Source organism: Coregonus clupeaformis, chromosome 33 (genome assembly GCF_020615455.1).
Source record: "Coregonus clupeaformis isolate EN_2021a chromosome 33, ASM2061545v1, whole genome shotgun sequence".
NCBI lineage: Eukaryota > Metazoa > Chordata > Actinopteri > Salmoniformes > Salmonidae > Coregonus > Coregonus clupeaformis.
In genome coordinates, this window is record NC_059224.1 from 15,719,578 (window position 1) to 15,743,734 (window position 24,157).

General features: G+C 42.5%; 1 protein-coding gene across 1 annotated transcript in view; it reads left to right on the plus strand.

Moving 5' to 3' along the window:
• Positions 1-136: 136 nt before the first annotated feature.
• Positions 137-24,157, plus strand: part of LOC121548874 (nuclear receptor coactivator 1-like) — a 96,667-nt gene continuing 72,646 nt past the window's right edge. Inside the window, 2 exon segments of the mRNA XM_041860496.2 lie at positions 137-894; positions 11,356-11,537. The gene's annotated coding sequence lies outside the window, so the exon portion shown is untranslated.

The window sequence follows — 24,157 nt, forward strand, 5'->3', positions numbered from 1 at the left end:
GGAGTGCGAAGTGAAAAACAATAACAAGTGTTCAGTTTACCTCTAAAAACAATAGGTCTTGTCCTGAATATATTTCTTACATAACAATGTATACGAAGTAAGTTGAGAAATAGTCTTAACTGTGCAAACTGCCTTCATTGTCAAATTAAAGCTACAGATGCTTGTAAAAAATAAAAATACCCATTCATAACAAAAACATCAGGCTCTATAAGAGGATGTTGGTGCAACTGTTTTAAATCTCTATGGTGACATTTCAAGTACAGCTTGCTTCTTTGGCCTCTCCTCATGAACGAGCCTATTTGCTGTCATTGTGCGTGCACGAGCTACCCTTGTTTGTTTGTGTAGCGAGATATTGAAAATGGCGGAGAGGAGAGACCAACGCGACATAAAGAATCAAATATTAGTAAACCGTGAATGACAATTTCAAAAAGACAAATTGGATTTCGGAATAACTTTATTTTTGAAGGAGAGACGGAGTAATGTATAGCTGAAGACAGCGAACTGATTTTGAAACTGGCTTTGAATTAGCTAACATTGCTAATCTCGCTAGTTTCAATTAGTGTGATTTTTACTCGCCGTAGGCTTGTTTGTCAATTAGCTGACGTTAGCCTACAACCATGTTTCCCCTGGCTTGTGTCAAACTACAGCGCCAGAACACATTATCCATAGCGTGTGGAAGAGATTGATTCATGGAGCGGCAGAACAGAACACCAAGACACCCAAACTAGCTGGTTGGCTAATTTATGGGCTTTACTGTAAAATATTTACATCGGAATTAGCATGTTATGCATGGCAATTGCGCATCTAACTTGAAACAACTCCAATAGATTGCATTGAGATCGAATAAATACAGAAGATAATCACCAATCAACGTATACGGGGACTGAGAAACAGGTAAGTCAGCACAACACCCTGCAGAACTGCCGCAAAATAGATTACTAAACCAGATTTAGCCACGGACAGCGAACTAGCCAACTAGCTAGTAGCGAAGGATCAAACGTGAAGTGGGCCAGTTTAGCCAGCTAACGGTGACCTTCCAATAAATCATTCAATTGAAACAATGTATTTGATACCGGTATAGCAAAACGTTAATTTGAGAGCTTGCAAACAACTTGATTTGTTTGAGAAATATGCTGCATGTAAGGAAGACCGCCAACGTTGAATCCTTGACCCAGTACCCAGTACTAGTGGATGTGTGATTTTTGGCAATCACTCTTTATGAAGTAGTAGAACACGTGCCTCTTGTTTGCAAGATGGCGAACTATCTGTACTTATAATGCAATCTTTGATCCAATTAATTGTTTTCATTGCTACATTAGTGTCCCTCTTTGGTTAATCAAACATTATAGTACCTTTTGGATTAAGTGTGACCATGCTGGGAAGTTGAAACATTCTCCCGACCTAGCCATTCACACCAGGTGAATTGGGCTTATTTTTATTGGCCAAGGTAGCTAATCAATTTGTGATGATGGCAACTTCATTGACAGGTTTGCACCTGCAATGGTGTGATTGGACTTATTATGCAATTATGGACGTTGCTTTGGCCACACCACCAGTGAGGCATTTCCTTCAATCAAATTTAAGTACATGTAGTGATATTACCCTCAGTTGTGGACTGTCTTTTATTACACATTTATAGTATTTTATACCATGGCATTGTTGAATACTCGTTTCTGATTTGCTTGAATGGCATTCTAGAGCATGCAGTATTTCCCTATATAGAGTACCACAGTATGAGTCATTATTTTCCATAGAATGCATAGCCTCTTGTTCATTATCCCTTAGGTAATTTATTGAATTCTTATTAGCTTTGTGGTGGAGGATCTAAGAATCCATATTTCAATTCAGGTTTCTTTATGCACATGTTTGGTTGTAAATGCAATGCAATTAGAATAGGCCTAGCAAAAAGTGTAGTGTGTAGGCTATAGGCTAGGCCTCATTGGCTGCGTTTATACAGACAGCCCAATTCTGATCTTTCTTTTCACTAATTGGTCTTTTGACCAATTAGATCAGCTCTGAAAAAGATCTAATGTGAAAAGATATGATGTGATTGGTCAAAAGACCAATTAGTGGAAAAAATATATCAGAATGGTCTGCCTGTGTAAATACAGCCAAGGACTGAAGTCAATGCAATCAGGCCTCAGCTATGCAGGTCAAAGTTGGTAGGTACTCTCTTCACCAGCAGTTTTATTTGCATTTATTGTTGCACTGCTATCAAGGTCCGGAACAAATAGGTCATATTTGACCACTATTTTGAACTCCTTTATCAAATCTTAATACTCTTTATTTCCCCCATCTGGATTTGTTTCCTCTTGCTGAAGGAGAGTAAGAAATGTATCACACTCATTAGGACGGTGGGTGGGTTGTGCAATTAACAAAATGTCGCAAGAATCCACAACCTTGTGTTACCTGCAACATTCCAGCACAGTAGTAGATTAATTTATATGGCCATGGCCTTGATTTGAGCATTTCTCAGAAGAGGGAGATATGACTGTTTGACACATTGTTATTGTGTTTTCCTGTGTCATAAAAGAGGGGAAAGATGGTCAGGGTTTAGGATAGATTTATTTTGAACTATTTGTGACAGAATTTTGACTTGTAGGCTTAAAGTGGCAATCAGCGGTTGAAAGAATAACAAAGCGAGGCCCCACCCCTGTTTTGGTAACAAGCTGAGGGATGGGGCTGGAGAAATATGACTACTTATATACAGAGCTATGGATGCAAGGACTGACCATAATATAACAATTATAGTTTTAACCATGTTTTGCGGCTATATAGTGTTTGTTTACATTTACTTTGTTTACAAACACTGGAGTAAAACCAGCATATATTTTGGTTTCTGATGGGGTACGACAGTTGAACTAAGCTCAGGAGGCATTTATAAGTTATATTCTTCAAGAATCCATGGGTACATATCATTCATTTATTAGTCCAAAAATAGATGTAGCAACCGCTGATTGCCCCTTTAAAATTAGAGTATATTCATAAAGTAGGGAGAGAATGTGGGGGGAGCGAAGTCAGACCAGATCTTTTAAGATCTGCCTAAAATGTAAGCACAACCATTCTCGACAGCCTTTTCAGTGTTGTCATGTTTAAAGCATTCCTTTTCACAAGCTTAGTGAGGAATTAGTTTTAACCCGAGGCACCTGCATTAGTATTGTGCATGTGGCAAAAAGCTTCATATTGTGAATGACAATATCCAGTGAATGTATGAGGATAGGCTAAATGATTTTGGCAATATTATAGTGATGAAATGGGAAGATTGATTTTGCATTGATATTTTTAATGGACAAGCATGATCCACACCCTTGTGAGGATGATCAGATTTGTGGGTGTGTGTGTGTGGTGGAGAGGAACGGAGCGGGCGCTCAGCTGTGCCTCCACAGCCGTCAGAGAGCTGACCTACATTCTCCTCTCCCTGGAAAAAAGCTTGTGCAGCAGGCTGTGTGAATTTGTGGGGGTAGGGAAGGAAATAGAGGGAGAAAGAGCGAGGGAAGAGAGCTGTGGCGCATTCACAGATTGAGCTGAAGAACCAGATCCCAGTGTCCCATTTTTTTTTTATCGGGGCATGCGAGGAAGAGAACTGAGACAACCGTTTGTACAGTGGAACTGTACTTTGGGATTGAGCCACTTGGCTGTGGTTTGGCAGGCAGTGTGACTGACTCCCATGGCCCTCCCTTTAACTTGTTGTGGTGAAGATAACATTTTTTTACTCTAAGGAGTCATTTGAAACAGATTTGAGAAACTGTAGTGAAAGTCTCACCCCCAAAGTTCAAAGTACAGGATGTTGTAACAGGTTAAGTGCTAGTGGAACATCAGTCAGTGTTAGTTGCCTGCTGCATCATGCCTCCCGAGTCCTGTGGCAGGAGACTGTTTTGTAGTTGGTGTGTTGTCACTCCTTTAGGCTCACTTTTATTCGAATAGAGCATCTATGAGCCTATTTGTTGAGATAAGTCTGGTTGGTTTTACTTCAGCAGGGCAGATGGGGATCAATGTATCGCCTGTCAGTTATGTAATATTTCCTCACAATGGAGTGATGAGCTGTAGGCTATAGGCTGCTATCAAATAAAGGCACTTACAGACGTGCCACGGTAAGCGGTGTGGTCTCAAAGACTACAATGGGAGAAGGGCGGCAAAACGCAAGCAGTTTTGCAAGCGGCGCGGTTCGTGGTGCTTGCTCCCGTGAGCGGTGCCGCTGGCTCGGCGCTAGAAGCGGCAAAAGATTCAATTAGCTGAAGTCTTGAGCAGCCGCCACGCATGGTGGACCAATGAGCATCGCTCATCTTGTCAAACAAGCAAACAATGTTTTGATGACAACATTCGAGCTGACAACAACCGGGACCGCTGGTCTCTACACACAGCAGGCGGATTTCCTCGCAGTTCAATTGCTGTTTACTGTGGCCCATCTGTAAGCGCCTTAATGGAGTAGTTCACTATTTTACAACTTGATGTTAGATGGTTCCTCACCCTGAAAGTAGTCTATGGGCCATGAGAAACTGTAATCCATGGTTCAGTTCTCTTTAAACAGCCACTACAAACTTCAGCAAACTTTAGCCACCACAAGCTAACGATCAAAATATTCAGAAAATATTCAGACCCCTTGACTTTTTCCACATTTTGTTACGTTACAGCCTTAAAAGGCCTGATTGGTGGAGTGCTGCAGAGATGGTTGTCCTTCTGGAAGGTTCTCCCATCTCCACAGAGGAACTCTGGAGCACTTTCAGAGTGACCATCGGGTTCTTGGTCACCTCCCTGACCAAGGCCCTTCTCTCCCGATTGCTCAATTTGACTGGGCGGCCAGCTCTAGGAAGAGTCTTGGTGGTTCCAAACTTCTTCCATTTAAGAATGATGGAGGCCACTGTGTTCTTGGGGACCTTCAATGCTGCAGAAATGTTTTGGTACCCTTCCCCAGATCTGTGCCTCGACACAATCCTGTCTCGGAGCTCTACTGACAATTCCTTCGACCTCATGGCTTGGTTTTTGCTCTGACATGCACTGTCAACTGTGTGCCTTTCCAAATCATGTCCAATTAATTGAATTTACCACAGGTGGACTCCAATCTAGTTGTAGAAACATCTCAAGGATGATCAATGAAAACAGGATGTACCTGAGCTCAATTTCGAGTCTCATAGCAAAGGGTCTGAATACTTATATAAATAAGGTATTTCAGTTTTTTCTGTTTCATAAATGTGCAAAAATGTCTGTTTTCAGTTTGTACGTGATGGTACATGTGAGCCTGTTTTTTTTAAATGTCCAAATCACCTTTAACTTCTACGGGATCGGTGTCCCATATACGGGACGGTTGAACTAATGTGCGCTAATGTGATTAGCATGACTGTTGTAAGTAACAGCAAACTTTCCAGGACATAGACATGTCTTATATGGGCAGAAAGCTTAAATTCTTGTTCATCTAACTGCACTGTCCAATTTACAGTAGCTATTACAGTGAAAAAATACCATGCTATTGTTTGAGGAAAGTGCACAACAACAAAAAACGTATCACGCCAACTGGTTTGATACATTCACCTCTGAAGATAAATAATGTACTTACATTCAGAAATCTTCCTCTGATTTGTCATCCTAAGGTTCCCAGAGATCAAATGTAGCATAGTTATGTTTGATAAAATTAATTTTTATATTCAAATGTAGAAACTGGGTTCTACAGTTTGAACCCCTGCTGTCTGTCTCCACACCCACCCCGCCCGGTTTGAAAGTTTGTGTATAAGCTAATGATCCATCATGTATGACATTGTGGTCCTCTGTAGCTCAGCTGGTAGAGCACGGCGCTTGTAACGCCAAGGTAGTGGGTTCGATCCCCGGGACCACCCATACACAAAAAAAAATGTATGCACGCATGACTAAGTCGCTTTGGATAAAAGCGTCTGCTAAATGGCATATTATTATTATTATTATTATTATATTCCTGGGAGTGTGTGAACTTACATTTTGTATTACCATATCATTTTTGTATGTTCTCTATAGTATTGTATCGATTGACCAATTCGGCACATTTGGGAAGACTTGATACAAAATAGTCCAGTATTGCAATGCTTCACTGGATCAATCTGAAACTTTGCACACACACTGCTGCCATCTAGTGGTCAGAATCTAAATTGTGCCTAAACTGCAATATTATATTGTGGCCTTCAATTTCTTGCATTTCAAAGATGATGGAACAAAAAAACAAACATGAAAATGCATGTTTTTCTTTTTGTATTATCTTTTACCAGATCTAATGTGTTATATTCTCCTACATTAATTTCACATTTCCACAAACTTCAAAGTGTTTCCTTTCAAATGGTATCAAGAATATGCATATCCTTGCTTCAGGTCCTGAGCTACAGGCAGTTCGATTTGGTTATGTCATTTTAGGCGAAAATTGAAAAAAAGGGTCCGATCCTTAAGAGGTTTTAAGTAACATCAAACCAAAAATGAAGTTGATTTCATCACATCCATTGATTGTTAGCTTGTGGTGGCTAAGGTTAGCTGAAGTTTGTAGTGGCTGTTTAAAGAAACTGTAATCCAGGGTTCAGTTATCTTGGCCCATGGACTACTTTCAGGGTGAGGAACCATCTGACATAAAGTTGTAAAATAGTGAACTACTCCTTTATGTCTCATATTCTCTGCACCTGTTGGATATTCTGGCGTGCTGCTTTCTCCCAAGGATTTCTCAGGAGGTTTTCCGCTGCAACTATCACCCCAGGCTGAGGTTAAATAAGTTATTGCCCCCCCCCCCCATGACCTTGAATGAGGAGCTGCATGATTAAGACTGAGTTGAAACTGTTTAAGTTCCAAGTTGTGTTAGTAAGACACAACTTTTTTTTAACTGGCTAACTTTCAACTATGTCAGTGAGGTTGATAGATGTGTTTTTACTTTTTAGAGTGAGTTTTGGTCACTAGAGGTGATATGGCTAAACTCTTCCACGTCTCCAGGGCTAAACTACCATATGGACTACATAGGACTACATTAATCCCCATGATGTTTTCTTTTTTTTTTTAAGTCTAAAAGTGACATTAAAACTGGCGTGTTAGTTGAAATAGGTTTGACAAGAAGAGATTGGTCAAAAAAGGGACAATTTGAGATGAACAAACTGAAAAACGACTTTAATGAGTTTAGTATGCACTTAACCCCGAAATAACCCGTGACTGACCCATCTGGGTTGAGTCATAGTAGTGTCTAAAGTTCAACCATGAGTTTTATGCAAGAAACATACAAGTGTCCTTAGATTAACTTTATAGTTCATTGAATTTTAGTTTTCCATAATCATGCATGCCTCTTTGAATTTGGTCTAGCTACTATAAATCAAGAAAGAGGTCCTATAGCTCGTAAAACTTAATAAAGTACAGTGGGGAAAAAAGTATTTAGTCAGCCACCAATTGTGCAAGTTCTCCCACTTAAAAAGATGAGAGGCCTGTAATTTTCATCATAGGTACACGTCAACTATGACAGACAAATTGAGGAGAAAAAATCCAGAAAATCACATTGTAGGATTTTTAATGAATTTATTTGCAAATTATGGTGGAAAATACGTATTTGGTCACCTACAAACAAGCAAGATTTCTGGCTCTCACAGACCTGTAACTTCTTCTTCAAGAGGCTCCTCTGTCCTCCACTCGTTACCTGTATTAATGGCACCTGTTTGAACTTGTTATCAGTATAAAAGACACCTGTCCACAACCTCAAACAGTCACACTCCAAACTCCACTATGGCCAAGACCAAAGAGCTGTCAAAGGACACCAGAAACAAAATTGTAGACCTGCACCAGGCTGGGAAGACTGAATCTGCAATAGGTAAGCAACAAAGCCTACCATCAGTAACACACTACGCCGCCAGGGACTCAAATCCTGCACTGCCAGACGTGTCCCCCTGCTTAAGCCAGTACATGTCCAGGCCCGTCTGAAGTTTGCTAGAGTGCATTTGGATGATCCAGAAGAGGATTGGGAGAATGTCATATGGTCAGATGAAACCAAAATAGAACTTTTTGGTAAAAACTCAACTCGTCGTGTTTGGAGGACAAAGAATGCTGAGTTGCATCCAAAGAACACCATACCTACTGTGAAGCATGGGGGTGGAAACATCATGCTTTGGGGCTGTTTTTCTGCAAAGGGACCAGGACGACTGATCCATGTAAAGGAAAGAATGAATGGGGCCATGTATCGTGAGATTTTGAGTGAAAACCTCCTTCCATCAGCAAGGGCATTGAAGATGAAACGTGGCTGGGTCTTTCAGCATGACAATGATCCCAAACACACCGCCCGGGCAACGAAGGAGTGGCTTCGTAAGAAGCATTTCAAGGTCCTGGAGTGGCCTAGCCAGTCTCCGGATCTCAACCCCATAGAAAATCTTTGGAGGGAGTTGAATGTCCGTGTTGCCCAGCGACAGCCCCAAAACATCACTGCTCTAGAGGAGATCTGCATGGAGGAATTGGCCAAAATACCAGCAACAGTGTGTTAAAACCTTGTGAAGACTTACAGAAAACGTTTGACCTTTGTCATTGCCAACAAAGGGTATATAACAAAGTATTGAGAAACTTTTGTTATTGACCAAATACTTATTTTCCACCATAATTTGCAAATAAATTCATAAAAAATCCTACAATGTGATTTTCTGGATTTTTTTTCCCTCATTTTGTATGTCATAGTTGACGTGTACCTATGATGAAACTTGCACAATTGGTGGCTGACTAAATACTTTTTCCCCCCACTGTATATGGGACAGCGCTCTCGCTGTGTATGAAATATGCTTCTCATCATTTGGGTTCATGGTGATTTATAAGGAAGGCATATTTAGCTCCAAAAAGCAAGTTGAGCCTATTTTGAGGGAAGAATTCACAAAACCGATATTCTAGTTACTGTACTTAACCTGGTCTTGATTTCACCTAGAGCCCTATGTCTGGATCTCTTTTGCAGAAATGCAGGTCACCAAGGCGTGGTTACGCAGGTCCTCAAATTGTTTTGCCAATACCTTGAGTACCTGGGTGCATTTGACAGGATATATGTCTCAAGGAAAAACGGGTTTGGAAGCAGCACAAAGGAATTCTCACCCTGGCTCGCTAGCCCTCTTGGTGTCATTTAATTCTTACGGCGACAACAGAGATCATATTCTCTCTCTCACGCAAACAAACCCTCCTCACTCTGATGTGGCTCCTGTCCAGGGTGCTGTAGGTTATGTTCTAAATGTAAGCCGTTAGTTACTAGTTACCAGTCTCAAATGGTAATCAGTAATGTAACTTGTGGATTACTCAGTAATGTAATCTCATTATTTAGTTACTTTTGGAATACTTTCCCCTTAAGAGGCATTAGGAGAAGACCAAAAGGATCCATCAAACACATTTGGTGTGCCATCATAGTGATCTCTGACTTGTGATCAGACTCGCTCTGGTGGAACAAACAGCCTTTTTTCAACACTGAATTGAATTTCATTTAGAAAATGTAAAGGTGTCAATTTATTGAATTTAAAAGTAATCCAATAAATAATATTTTTTTGCTGGTAACGTAATAGATTACAGTTAGATTTTTTGTAATCAGATTACATGTAACTGATTACATGTAATCAGTTACTCTTCAACCCTGCCCCTGTTCTATTGATGGTGCTGTCCTTTGTGAATGTTCCTCCCGGTACACATACAGATACATTTCCTTCATCAAATCCTTCCAGGGACGGACTGGGTCCAGAAACCGTCCCAGGCAGTTCTAACACCGGCCCATTTCTTCCATCGAGGCCCCCACACCGGCCTATTATTTTATTTTTTCTTCCTCAAGGCCCACATTATTAGCCAAATAATGATCATTTTACACAAAAAAAACTATTTATACACGCCCACTAGGCTAAAAATGGACCAGCCCATCTGGCATTTGCCCAAACTGCCCTATGGCCAGTCTGGCCCTAAATCCTAAACCTAAATCCCAACCTATTGTTAGACATTATGCCTTTCAGTTACAATGACAAGCAGCCTCAATCATACACATCATTCTATCCACAATGTTCATCCTTTGTTTTAACAGATAGGTTGAAATTAATAACAAAGTGGCTGTTATACTGCGTTACTCTAGTAACAACATTGTATTAAGTTGCTACATAGTAATTTAGTAGGCCTAATTGCATAGTAATGAGTTGAACCAAACATCCTTTGACACACAAGCTGTAATAAGTCTGAACAACATTCTAATGATGTTTGAATTGGTATAGCTTCTCATTTTTTGGACAATTTTAGTACTCATCACTGCATTCTCTACTACTGCATTCTCTCTTTGATGTCACGTAGGTTGATACATTGCTATGTTTTCATTTATTTACTAAACATTACACCTGCAGCCCGCAGGTGGTTTTATTTCCCCCAAAGTTTTCAGAGCAAAAATAAATAAAATACTTTTTCTGTTTCATTGTAGGACATAAAAAACTGTAAAAACACCAGGAAATCAGCTCCAAGTGATTTTAATTTAAGAAATCTGTTCCCAAGTATTCCCACGCATAATAGAGAGACCCATGTGATTATATACAAATGTAAGCAAGGTTTGAAATGATTATGTTCTATGCAAACATTATACTGTGTCTGTTTGGGCTTCTTGCAGTCAATTTGCGGTGTACAAATTATTTGTAATTGTGTTCCGGCCCCCCCGACCATCCACTCAAGAACAAATCGGCCCGAGGCTGAATCTAGTTGATGATCCCTGCTCTAGGGCAATTCAGAAAGCTGATTGAGGACATTATTACTGATTAATGTGTTTGTTTTTTATGACTGTGTTTTTCTTTCTTTCTGCTTTTTTATTTATTTAGCAGACGCTCTTATCCAGAGTGATTTACAGGAGCAATTAGGGTTAAGTGCCTTGCTCAAGAGCACATAGTCAGATTCTTCACCTAATCGGCTCAGGGATTCGAACCAGCGACCTTTTAGTTACTGGTCCAACGCTCTTAACCGCTAGGTTACCTGCCGCCATTTATATTTTTATGTGTGTATTTTCTATCATTTCTGTAATTCAGGGCTCATCTGTTAGACAGTGTTGCTTCCGTCCCTCTCCTCGCCCCTACCTGGGCTTGAACCAGGGACCCTCTGCACACATCGACAACAGTCACCCTCGAAGCACCGTTACCCGTCGCTCCACAAAAGCCGCGGCCCTTGCAGAGCAAGGGAAACAGCTACTTCAAGGTCTCAGAGCGAGTGACGTCACCGATTGAAATGCTACTAGCCCGCACCGCTAACTAGCTAGCCATTTCACACCGGTACATTAGCATAAATGTACATTTTAATGTAAAGAACCTTGTGGCCTAATAAATAAGTCAGCCTGTCCCAGATTCTCCTCCAGTTAACACTAAAGTTGCTCCGACTCTCTCTCTCTCTCTCTCTCTCTCTCAGGAGGTCCTGCTCGCTCCCCCCTCCCCCAGTGGGATGGTGCTGCATGACGGGGAGGCCTTGGCGCCGTAGCCCCCTCTCCTGGATCCTGCCAGCCAGCCCGCCCCACCACCACCCCCCTCAAAACAGAGGACCACCACCACAGCAGCCCACCCCATGAGTCACCTTCTGGAGCCCTAGATCAAGTAACTGTGGCCCCCTTCTTCTTATATATACTGTACTTACCTCAAGTGCATCCCCTGGTTGCTGTCTGTTTTTTGCTACATAGGTCGGGGTTCCTTGCCTGTCCCCTTAACTTGCTTTCTGAGGATATAGGCCCGGTTTATCATGCATTCGTAGACATATAGGAAATTGGATTGATTGATCAATTAGCTTATTCATCTACCCCGCTCCTCTTCAACTCTTCCTCCATACAGTGTGTTGAAAGAGTGAATATTAATACTTAAAAACGTCCTCGCTATGATCTCTTTTTTTTCTAGCACTGATCATCAGAAAGTTGATAGGACAATATTGCAGAAACCTGACTATAGACTGACAGTCACTGTTATATTGTTTACACCCTGGTAGCCAGTCCTTACAGATCAGTGAGGGGGACAACGAGAGACCGTCAGGAGGTCATTGTGCTGCTAAACCCTTTGTCCATACTGGGAGTGTTCAGTGCAGGAACAACACAACACACAGCTGAGGCTTGTATCTATATATGCTGCTGCCTGTCGCATGTAATCACATTACTGTAGCACAGAATCAACCAAACCAGGATATGCTGATAGGAGTCATATGCTCCATACAGGGTAGGAAATCAACTTTTTTGCTATGGCATTTTTTGCCCTCATGAACTCATTTTCGGGGGCATTTTGAGGCGTTTCCAGGGCATTTTCATTTGCTATCACTAAATCGAATTTGGCCTACCTAGCAAACATTTTCTGCGAAAGCTTGCGAAAGCTATTGCATGTCAAAGGTACCAGAGTTTCGCGGCAGGCTTTGCAGAACATTCGCTGTGGCAGTGGTGGCACTAACTTGAGTGGTCTTGACCCCCACCCAATCATCCTTCCATCCCTCAAGTGTTTTACGGTGGTTTTGACGGTTGACTTGCTCAGCTCAGTGGTAGAGGTCTTTTTCTATTTCTGCTGTCGCTGATGTTTGCGCCGTTGGTTTTTTAATTACACTGAACAAAAATATAAACGCGACATGCAATATTTCAAAGATTTTACTGAGTTACAGTTCATATAAGGAAATCGGTCAACTGAAATAAATTCATTAGGCCCTAATCTATGGATTTCACATGACTAGGAATACAGATATGCAGCTATTGGTCACAGATACCTTTTTATTTTTTTAAAGGTAGGGACGAGGATCAGAAAACCAGTCAGTATCTGGTGTAACCACCATTTACCTCATGCAGCGCGACTCATCTCCTTTGTATAGAATTGATCAAGCACTTGATTGTGGCCTGTGGAATATTGTCCCATTCTTCTTCAATGGCTGTGCAAAGTTGCTGGATATTGGCGTGAACTGGAACACTCTGTCGTACATGTTGATCCAGAGCATCCCGAACATGCTCAATGGGTGACATGTCTGGTGAGTATGCAGATCATGGAAGGACTGGGACATTTTCAGCTTCCAGGAATTGTGTACAGATCCTTGCGACATGGGGCCGTGCATTATCATGCTGAAACATGAAGTGATGGGGGTAGATAAATGGCACGACAATGGGCCTCAGGATCTCATCATGGTATCTCTGTGCATTGAAATTACCATCGATAAAATGCAATTGTGTTCATTGTCCATAGCTTATGCCTGCCCATACCATAACCACCTCGCCACCATGGGACACTCTGTTCACAACGTTGACATCTGCAAACCGCTCGCCCACACGACGGCATACACGCTGTCTGCCATCTGCCCGGTACAGTTGAAACCGAGATTAATCCGTGAAGAGCACACTCTGTAGTGGTCCTCTGTAGCTCAATTGGTAGAGCATGATGCTTGTAACGCCAGGGTAGTGGGTTCGATCCCCGGGACCACCCATAAAAAAATGTATGCACACATGACTGTAAGTCGCTTTGGATAAAAGCGTCTGCTAGATGGGATATTATTATTACTTCTCCAGCGTGCCATTGAAGGTGAGCATTTTCCCACTGAAGTCGGTTACAATGCCGAACTGCAGTTAGGTCAAGACCCTGGTGAGGACGACGACCACGCAGATGAGCTTCCCCGAGGCGGTTTCTGACAGTTTGTGCAGAAATTCTTCGGTTGTGCAAACCCACAGTTTCATCAGCTGTCCGGGTAGCTTGTCTCAGACCATCCCGCAGGTGAAGAAGCCGGATGTGGAGGTCCTGGGCTGGCGTGGTTACACGTGGTCTGCGGTTGTGAGGCCGGTTGGACGTACTGCCAAATTCTCTAAAATGACGGAGGCTGCTTATGATAGAGAAACATTCAATTATCTGGCAACAGCTCTGGTGGACATTCCTGCAGTCAGCAAAGCCAATCGCACCAATCTGTGGCATTGTGTTGTGTGACAAAATTTCACATTTGTAGAGTGGCCTTTTATTGTCCCCAGCACAAGGTGCACCTGTGTAATGATCATGCTGTTTAATCAGCTTCTTGATATGCCACACCTGTCAGGTGGATGGATTATCTTGGCAAATGAGAAATGCTCACTAACAGGGATGTAAACAAATTTGTGCACAAAATTTGAGAGAAATAAGCTTTTTGTGCGTATGAAAAACTTCAGGGATATTTTATTTCAGCTTATGGGCCAAACACTTTACATGTTGCATTTATATTTTTGTTCAGTGTAGAAATCGCTCCGTTCTAATATAAAAAACTGCTAATATTACCTCCGGTGCAAAGGCTGCGTGACAGTTCGAGAAGGGGGAGCAGAGGCTTTGCGGGAGAGGGTCTTGATGTTGCTACAGAGGCCAGTGTATAGTTTGGGCGTTTCACAGATTGAATTTCTGATTATTATTACCTGAGGTGCCCACGCTGCGTGAGAAGGAGGGAGGGGGCTTGAAAAACACACTCAGATTGAACCCCCCATGGCACATCTGAAGGGCTGTTAACTACCGAAACACAGCACATTTTTACCCCCCCAAATTAGCTGTGTTTCGGTAGTTAACAGCCCCTCTGCTGTTGCCATGGAAATGTGAAATCTGACCCAGCCTACGCAGTATCGCTCCCTCTCATCTACTGTATTGTACTATACAATGAAATCTACTGAATCAATTACTGTATGTTGGGTGCATAACTAAATCATTTGTACAACTTTACATTTATGATCTTGTATATTTCCTATGCCGAAGTTTAAGTATTTTTCCTTTAGAATAACACCAAGGCAAATTACGTCATATGACTTTTACATTAACAGTGATTATGTATTTAACACAAGTGGATTACATAATCTTTGTATGGTTTAAGTGCTGTCTTGTATTTCCTTTGGTTTTCCTTTAAACCTTAAATCTTGAAGGTCTACTTTTAGTATAGCAAACACAGTCCTTTTTAGAAAACTGGTTCATTATGAGGTAAGCTTTGTGAGGCACATGCATACCTGCTATTGAAACTCTCTCCTGCCACAATCGCTCATATGCACTTTTGACCCAAGTGTTTTTGGTAATTTGACAGCTGTACAAAGACAAAACAAAGTGAATGTTGTGACAGTGCCACAGTTAAAATACAGTTTCTGGAGGTGCGCCAATTATTTTCTACTGTTAAACTATAGTTAAGTATAGTGTGTAGGTAAGTTATCTATTTTTTTCAGGGTTTCCAAGGAAACACTCCAAAACAATTCTAGCAAAAGTAATTGTCCCCCTTTTTTTTTAAACAAGTTTCCCAACTAAAGCTTGGCCTAAACCTAATCTAGGTTAGTGCCTCAGTACTCTTTACACTCTTTAGTTATTATCTACACATTCATGACCATGGGTTAGGTCAATAATATTGCCTTATTTAAGTCAATTAATGAATCAATACAGTCTTCTTTCAAGATGTTGTTTAGAAAAGTGGCTGAATTAGCAGACAATGTCTCTTCACTGCCTCACCATAAGATGAGTCTGTCTCTGTCAGCGTTTAATGGGTCCTCAGTCAAATTTTAAGAGAGCCAATTAGTTCAGCCCAAATGACAGTTTCATGAGTTTGAGAGTGTTTTCTCTGAGGGCTGTAGTGCTAATGAAACAGTGTGAGATGTCACACACACACAGTACAACTGCCTCCGTTTGCACCTCAGGCCCGTGACTTCTCACCCCCGTCCTGCTGCTCAGTGTGTGTGTATGTCTGTCTTCAAAACTGCTCCTAGTCTCACACCACGGCAGAACTCTCTCCTTTAATCACCTAGTGGGTCACACTCACAGCTCACCAGGTGTCCGACCAAAGATTTGAGCATTATATTGATGACCTTCTTTCTTATCTACTCCTCTGTCTCATCATCATTAAGCTGAGCCTGGATACTGGTATTGGGAGTCAGTGGGACTGTGCAATGCTGCTTGTATACCTGGCCTTTAATCATACAGAGTGAGTGAGGGTTTACAATGCATGATATGTGCCACTGATGCACTTGTTCTGTACTGCAGGGATCCTGTTATGTAAAAAGTTCCGAAGCCATAACTTTACATCGGGGCTGTCAAAGTTTAGAAATAGACGCACCGTATCCATTTCCTTAGCTGTAATTGGTACCATATTTTAGCCATACTAGCTGTTGCCATAACAGTAGTCATAACTGTTGCCTTAAGTGTCTGTAAAGCCATAAAGGACTGATTTTTAAGTGGTGCCATAAAAGTGTCCATTCACGCTACGGCCATTGCCTTACCCCAAACCCACGCCCATGCCCCAGCCACAACTGTTACAATAACCATAACCATAATCTGTGCCATTATCCATAAGCTTTAGCCAAGCATAATATGTTACATCATCCCCGGCCATAAGCCTCAGCCAACCAGAACTGTAGCCATAACTTTGGCTGTGGCCCCTAGCCATTCTGGCAGGCAGGCTGCTGGACTGTAGTATCCTAGGCTGGGCTGGGCCTCACTGCAAGGAGCCTGAGGAGAGGAGAGCACTGCTGCTGGACTGTAGCAGTGCTGTAGAGGTCTGACTGCACTGGGCCATATCCTCCTCTGGGTAAACATCCTAAATCAGGGTGTAAACAGTGAGAGTGTGGAACAATACTCTGAGAGGGGCAGGGGGCCAGTCTGGTCTCCCTGTCCCTCAGGCTGTCCCTATATCCGCCCCAGCTGCAGGTAGGGGCAGTCACGTAGGCATAGCTAACACCTTGCTCACCTAGCTGGAGCCTGCGGGGAACGATTTACGGCCTATCGCTACACTTATACACACGCGTACGTGTTGCTGCACAGAGCAGCATGGCACTATACCCATGACTCATTGACGTCCCCAGATGTTCATTAGGAACTAGGAAGTGGATCCCTCAGAGACTGGGCAGAAGAAGGGCAGGTCTGTAAGTGTGAGCAGGTGCGTGTGACAGCCAGACAGGCTGATTTTAAGGGGGACTAGCTGAAGAATGAGGGCCTGTGAGAGGGAGACATGAGACCTGGGGGTCTGGTGGGTGGTGAAAGGCCAGCTCTCGCCCAACTTGGACCGGCCTTTCGGACAGAAACAAACGCGAGAGGCCAAAGTGCGGCTCTAGCGATGATGAGGAGTATCAGATTGGTAATGGGGGGGGGAGACGTGGCCAAATACACAGAATGGTTGGCATTCTATCTGTTTACTGTTGCTATTTTAAAATGACATGATCTGTGTCTCTGCCTCTATCTTACTGTACTGACCCACGTTTTGAGGTCCCTTAAACATTTCACACAACATATGTGGATGTGCCTTAATTCTACAACTGCCTCTGTTTTGATTACGGCTGTAATTTGAATCAGGTTTGCAGAGCATTCAGAAAACAGTACAGTGAAGATAAAGCGGTGCATTGAGTCATAAAGCGGTGCATTGAGTCACCCAGTTAGGCCTGTGTTAGTGCTTTCAGGAGAACTGTATACATTCTCCTGCTGTGTCCTATATTTCAGGGGGGAGGGACTCGGCAACAGTGACTGAGCAGCTTCTCATGGAGGAAACCATTTCTGCCAGGGAGAGAGGGGGTAGTCCTGTGTGCATTAAAGATTGCGGGATGTCCATTCCTAAAGCGTGCTCGCTGCTAAGCTCCCCAAGGCTCCTCCACGAGGGGTCTCTCCTTGTGAACAGTCCTCTCGCTGCCACAGAGTCTCCCTTTCTCCGTTCACAGTGCCTGGGGACTGATTTCATAAGCACCTTCCCCCTCTCTTTCTCTCCGTGGTGGGCTGTCCTTCTCTCAGTGCCATACGTTTCTGTTCTGTCTGTGAGGGAGGTGATTAGAGTACCTCCGCGTGAGCAAATGTGCGAGACCAGAAGAGCTCAGTGAAAGAGAGAGCAGGAAAAAGGAGAGAGAGCAAGCCTGCCTGTGAAATGGAAAGCTCTTGGCGGTGTTCTGCCTCCCCCAGAACCAATGCTGTTGGAGGAGTTAGTGCTCTGGCTGTGGACTGCAGCTACTTCTTCTGCTCTCAGCCCACTCCATGAGGCTGCTGCCTGGCACCTGTGTGTCCCTCCTCTGACTTAGTGACTGCCGGGCTCCTCTACGTCACACACATACATACAGACCAACGCTAGGCCGAGCTGAGCTGAGTCGAGCTGGGCTTCAGGTGCGTGTATCTCTTACTGGGTCACGTTTTTCTCTCTCTCTCTCTCTCTCGGCTAGTTGAGCTAGTTGTTTACCTACAGGTTACTGTGTTGTGTGTGTTTTCTGAGTAATGAGTGGCCTCTGGCTATTTGTGTTTGGGAATGAGTGAGTAGGTAGCTACATGTTTTGCGGAGTCTTGTTGTAAGTGCCTGCACTCTTGGCTAAGGTGTGTGTTTAGTTTTTCTCAGCCACTATTGCGCTTTAGGTGGGGAGAGAGGGATTTGAGATTTGCAGAGGTTACTCAGTGTGTGTCTTTAAACCCACCTTGTTTTTAGCTTTTCTTCTCTCCACTCCACAGCATGTTGAGTTTGTGCTCAGCTCTCCCCCTGACCATGTGGCCTCAGGGGCTGTCACATGGGCTGCATTTTTGTAATCTAAATCAAATGCCTAGATGTTATTCAGTTAGGTCATAGCCTATGCATTACATACTGATGATTCATCCACCTAATTATAGTGGTATGTTTTAATGTACTGACCTACATTTTTGGGCTACATTGTGACTTCATATATACGTACAACACCGTCACACTGGCTATCATGGATTGTGAAAGGAATTTTACACTGTGAAGCTGAACTTGAATATGGCAAATTTTAATGCAAGGGGGAACTGATTTGGAAAGTGACTTAGCTTTCATTAGGGAGTGTTAAAACCAAAAATTGAAAAATGGGTCATAGTAAGAATGAAAAGGATAGTTTAGGAGGAGAGGGAAAGGGCATTTAAGGGCACAGCTTGAGTTGTTGCCTTAATTTAACAAGCTGATCTTAAAGATCGGCTTATAGCCTAAAGTTATAGACCATGTTGACTTCTTAAGAAAAATAATAAATAGGACACAGCCTGCCTACAAGTACAAATCAGTCTTCTTATTTACTCACTTGAAGAACATAGGCTTTACGTAATAGCCAGTCAAAAGCAGCCTAGCCTAGTGTTTGTGAGAAGAAAAAAAAAACATATCTTTGAGCTTAGTGGTTTGTGACAGGTGCCACCATGCCCCATGTTGTGTGACTGAGAGAGCATTTCAGCTGTGACCCTCTGGGCAGACCGACACACAGTCAGACAGACAGGTCGGGCCGTTTTCGCTTAGTGGCTCCGCTCAGCCACAAACCTCATGGAAATGACATCTTCCTTTAAAGTGGTGTGGTGGCACACTGGCATGGAGCAGTGTGATTTGCCCATTGTCGCCAGGCCAGGAGATAGATAACCGAGTGACTGACTGAACTCGCCACAGCGTGTGTGTGTGTGTGTGTGTGTGTGTGTGTGTGTTATCTGGGCTCGCTTACAGGAAGTAGGGCCGAGGGCCTGTTGTGGAGATGGCGAGGGACAGCTAACCATAACAAACAGTAGGCCTAGGCGATCTCCCTGAGGGAAAGCAGATGATATGGAACGGCATGGAACCCAGTGGAAGAGATAAAGGCCTATGGGGAATGACACAGAGAGAGATGTGGCGGAGAAGCAGGATAAGCCACAAACCTGGAAGTGTCAGAGCATGAGATCATTACCGTAACCGATAGTTTGAGTGGGTACTTTTGGATTCAGAGTGAAGGTTAAGTGTGATTTTATGCTACAGTGCCTTCAGAAAGTATTCCCACTCCTTGACTTTTTCCACAATTTGTTGTGTTACAGCCTGAATTTAAAATGGATTTGAAAGATGTTATGTCACTGGCCTACACACAATACCAAAGTGGAATTATGTTTTTAGAAAGTTTGACAATTTAATTAAAAATGAAAAGCTGAAATGTCTTTAGTCAATAAGTATTTCAAATCAAATCAAATCAAATTTTATTGGTCACATGCGCCGAATACAACAAGTGCAGACATTACAGTGAAATGCTTACTTACAGCCCTTAACCAACAGTGCGTTTATTTTAAACAAAAAAAGTAAGAATAAAACAACAACAAAAAAAAAGTGTTGAGAAAAACAAAGAGCAGAAGTAAAATAAAGTGACAGTAGGGAGGCTATATATACAGGGGGGTAACGGTGCAGAGTCAATGTGCGGGGGCACCGGCTAGTTGAGGTAGTTGAGGTAATATGTACATGTGGGTAGAGTTAAAGTGACTATGCATAAATACTTAACAGAGTAGCAGCAGCGTAAAAAGGATGGGGTGGGGGGCAGTGCAAATAGTCCGGGTAGCCATGATTAGCTGTTCAGGAGTCTTATGGCTTGTGGGTAGAAGCTGTTGAGAAGTCTTTTGGACCTAGACTTGGCACTCCGGTACCGCTTGCCGTGCGGTAGCAGAGAGAACAGTCTATGACTAGGGTGGCTGGAGTCTTTGACAATTTTGAGGGCCTTCCTCTGACACCGCCTGGTATAGAGGTCTTGGATGGCAGGGAGCTTTGCCCCAGTGATGTACTGGGCCGTACGCACTACCCTCTGTAGTGCCTTGCGGTCAGAGGCCAAGCAGTTGCCATACCAGGCGGTGATGCAACCAGTCAGGATGCTCTCGATGGTGCAGCTGTAGAATTTTTTTGAGGATCTGAGGACCCATGCCAAATCTTTTTAGTCTCCTGAGGGGAATAGGCTTTGTCGTGCCCTCTTCACGACTGTCTTGGTGTGCTTGGACCATGATAGTTCGTTGGTGATGTGGACACCAAGGAACTTGAAGCTCTCAACCTGTTCCACTACAGCCCGTCGATGAGAATGGGGGCGTGCTCAGTCCTCTTTTTTTTCCTGTAGTCCACAATCATCTCCTTTGTCTTGGTCACGTTGAGGGAGAGGTTGTTGTCCTGGCACCACACGGCCAGATCTCTGACCTCCTCCCTATAGGCTGTCTCATCGTTGTCGGTGATCAGGCCTACCACTGTTGTGTCGTCGGCAAACTTAATGATGGTGTTGGAGTCGTGCCTGGCCATGCAGTCATGGGTGAACAGAGAGTACAGGAGGGGACTGAGCACGCACCCTGAGGGGCCCCCCGTGTTGAGGATCAGTGTGGCAGATGTGTTGTTACCTACCCTTACCACCTGGGGGCGGCCCGTCAGGAAGTCCAGGATCCAGTTGCAGAGGGAGGTGTTTAGTCCCAGGATCCTTAGCTTAGTGATGAGCTTAGAGGGCACTATGGTGTTGAATGCTGAGCTGTAGTCAATGAATAGCATTCTCACGTAGGTGTTCCTCTTGTCCAGGTGGGAAAGGGCAGTGTGGAGTGCGATAGAGATTGCATCATCTGTGGATCTGTTGGGGCGGTATGCAAATTGGAGTGGGTCTAGGGTTTCTGGGATTATGCTGTTGATGTGAGCCATTTTTAATTGATGTGTTGATGTGAGCCATTTTTATTTAACCCCTTTGTTATGGCAAGCCTAAATAAGTTCAGGAGTTAAAATTGCTTAACAAGTCACATAAGTTGCATGGACTCACTCTGTGTGCAATAATAGTGTTTAACATGATTTTTGAATGACTACCTCATCTCTGTACCCCATACATACAATTATTTGTAAGGTCCCTCAGGCGAGCAGTGAATTTCAAACTCCGATTCAACCACGAAGACCAGGGAGGTTTTCCAATGCCTCGCGAAGAAAGACACCTATTGGTAGATGGATTAAAAAAATAAAACAGACATTGAATATCCCTTTAAACATGGCGAAGTTATTAATTACAATTTGGATGGTATGTGAAAATGTATGTACTCACTACTGTAAGTTGCTCTGGATAAGAGCGTCTTCTAAATGACTTAAATGTAAACATATAATATGTTTGTTGTTGTAGCGTTTGTGGCTGTACATATACAGTATATTTGCCTCGGCCCTCTGCCTGTATTTGCCTGCTTTCAGTTTAGTCAGTTTAGAGTTCAATATTGGAATGTGTTTATGAGGGGGGCTAGGCCAGGGGGCCAGGGCGAGGGTCTAGTTAAGCAGCTTGGACTGTCAGTCTCCCCCAATACAAAACCTTACCCTCCACCTCAAGCTGGGGATAGTTCACTTATCATTGATGAAAGAGAACCTACACATCCATTGTGTTGTTGGACAGAGTAAATGTATGAAAAATGGTAATGTATTCCCAGCACTAATATGCTCCTATGTATGTTTTTGGTAAGATGAAGTAATTCAAGCATGGTACCAGAACACTGTTAGTCAAGCAGGGCTGCATATGGGGCATTTTAGGGCAGGCTGTTGTTAATAATTGGCTCATATGCAGTAAAGCGGCCATTTCATTGTGACATACATTACAATCTTACCTCACAGTATGTCAGAATAGATAGCAAAATGGTATGTGTGCATACAGAGGAATTGAAAGTAGTTAACATTAACATAATATGTAAACTGTAAGTAGCCATTTTAAGTAATATCTTTGCCACTTGAGGGAGTGTCTGACTATATTGGTAATTCCACCAATTAGGTGCCTTTTGAGTAGTAACATTTTATATCACCTAATTTTAACATTTTGTCATAAAGAGCACATGTTCAACTTAATAAAGTAACCCTTTTCCCAACTTAGGTTAAATAAGAAAATTACTATAGTAAGTGCTTATTAAGTGCCAAATAAAGTAACAGGGTTGACGACTTCATCTTAAATCAGCCGTAAATCCCCATGTGATGGGGGGAATGGAAGTTTGTGCAACAGGGAGGGGCAATTGAATGCAAGCTTCTTTAAAACATGTAAATTGTTCAAACATTTCTAGCCTGTATATGGGTAACAGGGTTGACATGTTATGCTCGACGCACTCGGTTTTCCACCACAAAACACTAGAAAATGGCAAATTCTTCTAGAACCAGCTCCCCTGCTTTTGCACTATAATTTGACTATCAATGTCTCTTTTGAAAAAAGTACAATAAAAAAGGAATAGTTGCACCATATTAAAATGAGAGTTCAGTTCACCTAACAGGGTTGACCTTAAAATGAGGGGCATTTCGGTTTTCTTACTGTAAAATAAATCACTAATGATTCATGAAATACATCATCTTCAGAAATGACGTTGTCAAAGCAACAAAATAATGAAGGCTTTACAATGATGGTGAAAACTTGGAGACATTTGGGGGTTAAGTGGGTTAAAAGCTTCCTAGAAGTCAGAGGGACATCTCAAAATGATTTTGTTTTTGCACTTTAGCAAGTCTTTATTCATATACAAAATCTGATTTATTGAATATTCCATGTGGTCTATGTTAACCCTTTACACTCGTACCCATATACGGGTTTAAAATGGAAGATTTGGGTACTAATAAGCGCCTACATTGGAACGTAGTGGGCTGTACAGTAACATGCTGTACATGAAGTTAGAGCTCTGGCTCTGCGCTTTTCGGCACTGTATGGGTTTTGACTGACAGCCGTCCTGAACTTGAGCACCACGTGCGACAAGAAGTTGCCTCCATCCCTCCCGATAATTGGGCAACTTTTGCAAATGTTTTGTTGTCTGAGTAATGGGAAATGCTGTAAATTAAGATGCCTCAATGTATTTTGAAAGATGAGACATTTTAATATTATAATAAATACCGCTTTGATGTCATACAAGCAAGCCAAACACCTGTGACTCCAAATGTTCACTTCACATTTCCAAATCATAACACTCATGTCTAATACAGTGTCAACATTTATGATCACTATGTTTGATATACAGTTACAAGATGACATGGATTCATGCCCTGTGTTGTTCTGAACAGAATTATCCTATGTTTGTTTGTTTATTGTGAAGAAAATGTGCCACTGCACACTCAGCTGAATGCACTCATGACTCCTTTCTATGCGTACCAAAATTACGGTTGGTTTCTCTGAATTGCCTTGTGAAAGCCTAACACTGTAAGATTGTATTTTATAACTTTATAATGGACCGTTTTTGGATTGCGTAAACAACAACAGTAATTGTCTGATTGCAGGGTTGTGTTCCAAACGAAACAACTACAAGTGTGCTTGTAAAAAAAAAAAAAAAGTGCATTGAAAGTGCTTAGGAACTGTGCACACTTTGGAGAGGTGTGTGGCCACTTGGAGACACCAGTTAGTTCCTTCACTCAAATCCTTGTAAATTTTTCTCTTGTTGCACCTACCCCACATTTTATAGGAATAGTCTTATCATGTTGCTGAATTTATCCAGAGTATTTTCAGATTTCGTTATCAACAAATGTGGCGAAAAGTACAGTAAATGTAAAACGCATATAAAATCAACAGTGTAATGTTTGGATTCAATCT